The sequence below is a fragment of the Penaeus monodon genome, chromosome 37, assembly GCF_015228065.2.
Source record: "Penaeus monodon isolate SGIC_2016 chromosome 37, NSTDA_Pmon_1, whole genome shotgun sequence".
Classification (NCBI taxonomy): Eukaryota; Metazoa; Arthropoda; class Malacostraca; order Decapoda; family Penaeidae; genus Penaeus; species Penaeus monodon.
In genome coordinates, this window is record NC_051422.1 from 34,092,584 (window position 1) to 34,100,083 (window position 7,500).

Consider the following 7,500-nt stretch of genomic DNA (forward strand, 5'->3'; position numbering starts at 1 on the left):
TAGGATCTCTTAGCATCCCGAGGCGCGAATATGCTAGTTCCTTTGGCGTGAACGTTACAGCAACATCCCAGTTATTCAACGGCTGGACAGTGCAAATTCTGCCAAAGCATAAAACAAAAGAAAACAAAAACAATAAAAAGAGATTAATGTACGAAATGTCAACGATGCGTCCGACGTAGTTTGACCTGCCAACTGCTGTGAAAATAGCACATAACAAAGGGAAAGAAAGGATTGTTTTTTAATGAAGTAATATATATATTGAGATATAAAGTGAGATATAAAGATATAAAAATGCAGATAAAGGTAAATAGAGGGATAAATAAATAGACAGACTGATAGAGAGAGAGAGAGAGAGAGAGAGAGAGAGAGAGAGAGAGAGAGAGAGAGAGAGAGAGAGAGAGAGAGAGAGAGAGAGAGAGAGAGAGGCAGAGAAGAGAATTCGCAGATCGGTAGCGATAGACAACCAGACAGACAGACAAACATCTGAATAGAGCGCGACCCGGGTCACTTGCAACGCCCGGCCAGCCGAGCCCAAGTGCGCGCAACAGACAATCTTCACATCATAATGAGCGACAACAGTACGGTGACAGCCTGGGGCGAGGCACAGCTCCGACACACGTGCCTCCCGCCGTTAAACTCCGCTCCCTTGATATTTTTACTCGGCTGTACTCTGGAGATGTCTTTTTACGTGCCGGGTCTCTTTTCTTCTTTTTTTTCTTTTTCTTTTTTGAGGCGGGGGAGGGCAGGGGAGGGGAGGGAGGAAGATGGAGCGTTGTTGCCAAGTCACTGTGTCGCGAAGTACTGACGTCTCGGTGTACTGTTTAATCTCGTGAGCTAAGAATACATTCCTACACGTAGGAGGGAAAGGGGAGACTAGGAGGAAAGAGAGGCGAGAGAGAGGGAGGAAAATGGAGAGAGAGGAGGGATATGAGAGAAAGGGAGGAAAATGAGAATGGGGGAGAGGGAACGAATTGGGAGAGTATGGGGAGAGAGGGAAGGAGGGAAGGGGGAAGCTAGGAGAGAGTCAGAAGGAGAGAGAGAGATAGATAGATAGATAGAGAGAGAGAGAGAGAGAGAGAGAGAGAGAGAGAGAGAGAGAGAGAGAGAGAGAGAGAGGAGAGAGAGAGAGAGGAGACGAAAGAAAGACAGACAGAGAGAGACACGAGAGAGACAGAGAATAGAAGATAGATAGAGAGAGAAGAGAAGAGACGAGAAGAGAGAGAGAGAAGAGCAGAGACGAGAAGAGAGAGAGACGAGAGAGACAGAGACAGAACAGAGACAGAGAGAGAAAGCGCGCGCGAGAGAGAGAGAGAGAGAGAGAGTGAGAGAGAGAGAGAGAGAGAGAGAGAGAGAGAGAGAGAGAGAGACAGACAGAGACAGAGACAGAGAAGAGAGAGACAGAGACAGAGACAGAAACAGGACAGAGACAGAGGAGAAGCGCGAGAGAGAGAGAGAGAGAGAGAGAGAGAGAAGAGAGAAAGAAAGAAAGAGAGAGAGAAGAGAGAAAGAGAGAGAGAGAGAGAGAGAGAGAGAGAGAGAGAGAGAGAGAGAGAGAGAGAGAGAGAGAGAGAGAAGACGCAAAAGCACGTGTTCGCACCTTCACCCGCCCTTCGATTCGGTAAATATTTTTCGCTTTCATGAATCATCGGTCGGGAAGCGATGCGGCGAGATCAGGCGGCAGGTGTGGGGCGGGCGGGGGAGGAGGGGGAGGAGGAGGGAGAGGAGGAGGAGGAGGAGGAGGGGAGGAGGAAGAGGAAGAGGAGGAAGGAGAAAGAAGAAAGGAGGAAGAGGAGACAGGCGAGGGGGAAGAGAAAGTGATAACGACAAAAACAACATTCTAACTTCTATACCTGCTTGGGTTTCGCCCAAGTGTCCGATCGCGCGTCACGCCGACAATTTACGCCTGAAAAAATATCTCTATTGACCGCAAACTTCAAGTATTTGAATTATATACCATGTAACTGCAGATTGAAAGTCAGTTCATTCTGGTATAAAATGAGGTAATAACTGACGAGATAAATATTAAAGAAAGACACACAAACGCGCGACTATGAAAATCCTATTGTAACTCATTATTATCATTATTGTTGTCATTACTATTGTTGTTATTGTTACTATTATTATTATTATTATTATTATTATTATTATTATTATCATTATTATTATTATCATTACTATTATTATTATTATTGATATTATTATTATTATTGTTGTTGTTGTTGATCGAGGCAAGTACACTATATAGACTAGTTAAACTGTCAGTTTAAGCACAGGCAGGAGGGGAAGGCAGGGAGAGAAGAAAGAGGGGAGAGGGAGAAAGGGATGGGAAGGAGGCTTAAAGAAAAAGGGATATTGGTAAGGGGAAAGGAAGGGGGAAGGGAGAGGGGCCCAGAAAAAGGGGGGTGGGAAAGTGAGGGAAGGGAATAAGGGAGCGAAGGAGGGAGGGGGAGTTTAAGGAGGAGGAGGAGGAGGAGGGAAGTGGGAGGGGCAGAGGAAGGGCTTAGAGTGGGAGGAGGAGTGAGCTTAAGGAGGAGTTGGGAGTGAGAGGGAGTGGCGGAGCGGGAAAGGGAGAGGGAAAGGGAGAGGGAGAGGAAAAGGGAGAGGGAAAGGAAGAGGGAAAGGAAGAGGGAGAGGGAGAGGGAAAGGAAACGTGAGAGGGGAGGCGAAAGGTGGAAGGAGGGAGGAGGAAGGAAGAGAAGGAAGGAGCTGAAAGAGGGAGGATTACTACTTTGTTTTCTTTTTGGTGGAATTGCCTCAAGTAAGAATAACGATGAGAATAAGAATTAGAATATTAATAACAATAACAATGACAATGACAATAACAGTAACACTGGCAATATCACTAAACTCATAATAACAATGCTAAAACTAATGATACTGATGATGATATCAGTAATAATTAATAATAAAAATGATAATAAAAAAATGCTATCACCAATCATACTCGTGGCGACGAAGGTGAAGCAGACGAAATGAAGGAAGAGACAGCACGAACCTGGAGTCAGGAGGTGAAGGACAAGAATTAGGAAGAAGGAAAAAAACGATAATAAATGAATAAAAAAAAAAGCAGGAGAAGGGAGGGGATGGCTTCAAGAGGCGGAGGAGAAGCATGATGATGATGATAAAGAGGAGGAGATGGAGAAGGATAGACGAGGAAGAGATGGAGGAGATAGAGGAGGAGGAGGAGGGGAGGAGGTGGAGGAGGAGGAGGAGGAGGAGGAGGAGGAGGAGGAGGAGGAGGAGGAGGAGGAGGAGGAGGAGGAGGAGGAGGAGGAGGAGGAGGAGAGGAAGAACAAGACGAAGGAGGAGGAGGAGGAGGAGGCGAGGGCGCAAGCGGAGCCCAGAGCAGCGGCCCCTCCTCTTGGCGCTGGGTCTCCGTGGCTGCCAGGGGCCGAGTCCATGACCTTGGTGGCCGCGTTCCAATGGCCTGGCCTCACACACTCCCACTCGCCGAGCACATACGCTTACGCACTCAAGCTGAGGTGGCGAGAAAGCTACTCGTTCCATTTATCTAACCTTTTTCTTCTCCTCCTCTCTCTGTCTTCGTTTTTTTTAATCTATTGCCGTCTTAAAATCTAAATAAACCCTTTAGTCGTCATCGCCACGTTCCTCTGCCGTTCGTCCTTTCCCGCCAGGCGTGGGACAGAGCGAGGAGCGCGAGGGAGGAGGAGTCGCCTCGCGAGCCTCGAGTCTCACCCCAAAGGGACGCGGAATCCGCGACGTCGAGCAAGGGAATCCAAGGCACGTGATTCAATAAAAGAGATGGAAAAAAAGAGCGGGAAAGAATGAATGGCAGGTAAAGGGAGGGGACGAAAGGAGGCGAAAGAGAGAATCAGAGAGCGATGCGTGATACGAAGCAGCTGGGAGTTCAAGTCACGGAGATGATTCTACCAGCCTTTCTCGTCTCTCGCTTGCCACGATGACGAGGGGCACCGTCGCCGCGCGGCTGCAGTGCCCTTTTTGTTGTTATCGGCAGGACGGACGCCTCGGGCGCTGCCGATTGCGATTAGCGATGATGCTGACGGAGATAAGAGCACGGACGAGGTGGGGAGCGAAGGGCGGCCGTATCGAGTGACGTGGACAGCAGCTACATGCGTGACGGCGAGCTGAAGAATGCGGATGAAAAAGGAAGAAAAAAAGAAGGAAAAAAAGAGAAAAAATGTGGTAAGATAATTTCTCCATAAAATGTAGCAGTCCCCCTCCCTTCCCTCCCTCAACCCAACCGAACACTCTGTCAAGACTTTAAGACTATAATAAAGCTCTGTATTGAATCATGCACAAATTCTAAAGAAAGACTTGCGAAGCGCGAAGAAGACGGGTTGAGTTTACATTCTATGAAATTAACATTTTGTAGGAGGACGCGAGTTCAATACACCCAAAGGAGGAGATGGCTTCCACCAATCTCCAAGGTGTTATCAACAGATGCAACCTAGAAATGCCTTTAATCCGTTGGTTCATTCTTCCTCACTTTTCTTATTAGCTCGTCGTCACCGCGGCCGTTGCATATGAGTCCGTCGCATGAGTTGCACAACGCTAAGCAACCAGGCAGCCGGAGACCTCGGGCAGCCACGTCAACTAAATCACTGCTCAATCCTCGCCCTGCGCTCCGAAACACGTTCGGCACAAGTTCTGTCTCGATCTGCCTGTGCCTCTCCTCCCGGAGCCGATGGGGGGAGGACCTAGCCCGAAACAACGGCCTTAGGGTTTAGGGGAAACTGACTGGGATTAGATCAGCCCTTTGTAATGTGGCGAGTGGGACGCTCGGAGTAAGTGATATCAGGGCAGCGCCGTTTGTGTGATGTCAGTATTCATGCGACCTGTGTGTTTATATGTGCTTGTGTGTGTGTGTGTGTGTGTGTGTGTGTGTGTGTGTGTGTGTGTGTGTGTGTGTGTGTGTGAGAGAAAGAGAGAGAGAGAGAAAGAGAGAGAGAGTTTGGTTTTGATTCCATTTGATACAATGGATATTCTTGGTGTGACATACTGTCTGTTTAATTTTGCTCACGTGTGTCAGCTGCTGCTGACTCGGCTGAACCGAGTCCTTGCCCGCCGTGGTGCCCAGCCACAGCAGTAACCACCAGGCGACAGTTGCAACTTCTCGCGCCTGGGCGGGGCGCGATCCGCCGACCCCTCGGATGAGAGGCTGACACGTTACCACTGTACTAGCCCGGAGGCTAATATATAGAGGAAGAGAGAGAGAGAGAGAGAGAGAGAGAGAGAGAGAGAGAGGAGAGAGAGAGAGAAGAGAGAGAGAGAGAGGGGAGAGAGAGAGAGAGAGAGAGAGAGAGAGAGAGAGCGAGAGAGAGAGAGAAAGAGAAAGAGAGAGAGAGAGAGAGAGAGAGAGAGAGAGAGAGAGAGAGAGAGAGAGAGTTTGTATGTGTTTGAGTGAACGTGAGTATGTGTGTGTGTGTGTGTCGGTGTCTGTATGTGTATACAATTTTTTTGTGTGTTTGCGTATGTGAGTAAGTATGCATAAGCCAGTGCCTGTCAGTCACTATCACAATGCCACAACTATTTCATTATCGTAAAATCGTGATTTACACTCCGTATCGCTATCATACTAATAGACATTAGTAATAACATGCCGTTCACGGTTTCAAATTAGTGAATGACTTATATATGGATGGAATGTCTAGTAAAGCAACACATGCGGTTTTAAAACAGCTGACGACCCGCCCCTCCCCTCTGTGCAAAAAAGTAGTAAAAATCCCTAGTGATATCGTTATAACTTTTGCACAGAAATAACGCCACACAATCAAATATTCCTTTTGATTCACACAAGAATGAACGAAAAAGTTGAAACAACTTGCTATCCTTTATTTATTTATTTATTTATTTATTTTAGTTATCTTGAATATATAACAAATCCCCAACGGATTTTGAGCGTGCTTGTTACTAGGCCACAAATATCAGATTATTCTAATGCCTCCCTTTTTTTCCAAACCGAAGAAAGTTGTAGTAGTTACAGGCGAGGAACATGAACCTCCAGTGTTGAATTACTGCGCGATGGAGTGACTTGGTTGACATTCCAAATCTTGAACAGGTGCTTACAAGGATCCTAAAAGCTGCCTTTTTTCTTTCGTTCTTTGAGCTCTTGTATCTTGCTTTGGGTGGCTCTGTTTAGGCTTTTTTGTGTTTTTATTTTTTATTTTGAAGCGGGAGGTTGCTGTATTATACTCATTGCGAGTCTTATTGTCATTCATTTTTATCTTTGTTTTTGTTTGATTGTTGTTGATTGTGGTTGATTGTTGTTATTGTTTTCTGTTATTGTTTTGTTTTTGTTATTAGCATCATCATCACTACTACTGCGATATTATTTTCGTATTATGCCCTCATCCTTTTGCTTAACTGTAACTTTTGTCACTGTAGATGTTCTTACTTGTTACATAATCACCTTACCACTAATAACGACAATCTTAGCACTACTATTCCCACTACTACTGCTTATAAAAGTGATATTAGCAGTAATGATAGCGGTAAATAATCTTATCCTCGCTGCCATTATTCTCTTAATATCTGCATCTTATATGTTAGCCTTTTTTTTCTTCTTTTTTTGATTTCCAAAAATAATTCCTACGGCAGAGGATGCGCTGGCGCCGGAGGATCGCTGAGCCTTTCCTGCTTTTGTTTTGCTTTTGTTTTCGTGCCCCGAGGCCCAGTCGCGGGCGGCCCGGCTGGCGTTATGCAAGAGTCGTGCAGGTGGACGCCCCTCCTCGCGTGGTCTTGCAGGCGCTCGTTTGCATGTGTCCGAATAGATGGTGATGTATGTTGCAACTCGAACGCTCTTTTTGTTTTGCCCCAGCAGCGCTTTTAACAGCGTTCGGGGTGACTACTACGCAGCGTGCGTACGGGTTTTAATTCTCCTTGGTCTAACTCTCATTTATGGCTTGCACTATTGTTATTTTTATTCTTTTCGTCACGTTCGAGTGCAGCGAGCATGGCCTCAACCGCAGCTGCGGACCGTGACGCGGGTCGCGCCCAGCTCGCCGCCTCGGTCGTCAGCCGCGGTGAGAATAGCACCGACGCCAATTAGGGCTTAATTACGAACAACAGCAACAGCAGAGCATGGCGGAGTGACGTCACGGAGGAGAAAGTTGTAAAGGCAGAATTTAGTCTAATAAAACGCAACTGCAAACGCGCGTCGACGTGGACTACGGAGGCTACGAATTTAAACCTAAACGAGAGGGACGTTAGAGTTAAAGACCGAGGAGCGCACGCAGCGCCAGGGCGGCTGCGCGGCCTTTGCTTTTGTCTCGGCCTTTCTTGCTCTCTGTTGTTTTTGTTTCGGATTCCTTTTTTTCCTAGTTTGCCTATGAAATCGCTTTTAAGCCTCATTCTCTGATTATGTTTTCTCCTCTTTACTTTGATTTGACGTCGTTTATGATTTTTTTTTTCTGATGCTTTACTTTTGTTTTGCTTTTGAGGTTCGCCTTTATCATTTCTAAAAATTATGTTTTCGTATTTCTATTTTTGAAAGTCGTCTTCGAGTTGCTAAATTTCCTT

The 7,500-nt window shown here is 46.5% G+C and overlaps 1 protein-coding gene across 1 annotated transcript in view; it reads left to right on the plus strand.

Moving 5' to 3' along the window:
* The window catches only part of LOC119596354, a gene marked incomplete at its 5' end in the record, with an annotated part of 28,720 nt that overhangs the window by 302 nt on the left and 20,918 nt on the right, over nt 1-7,500 (plus strand).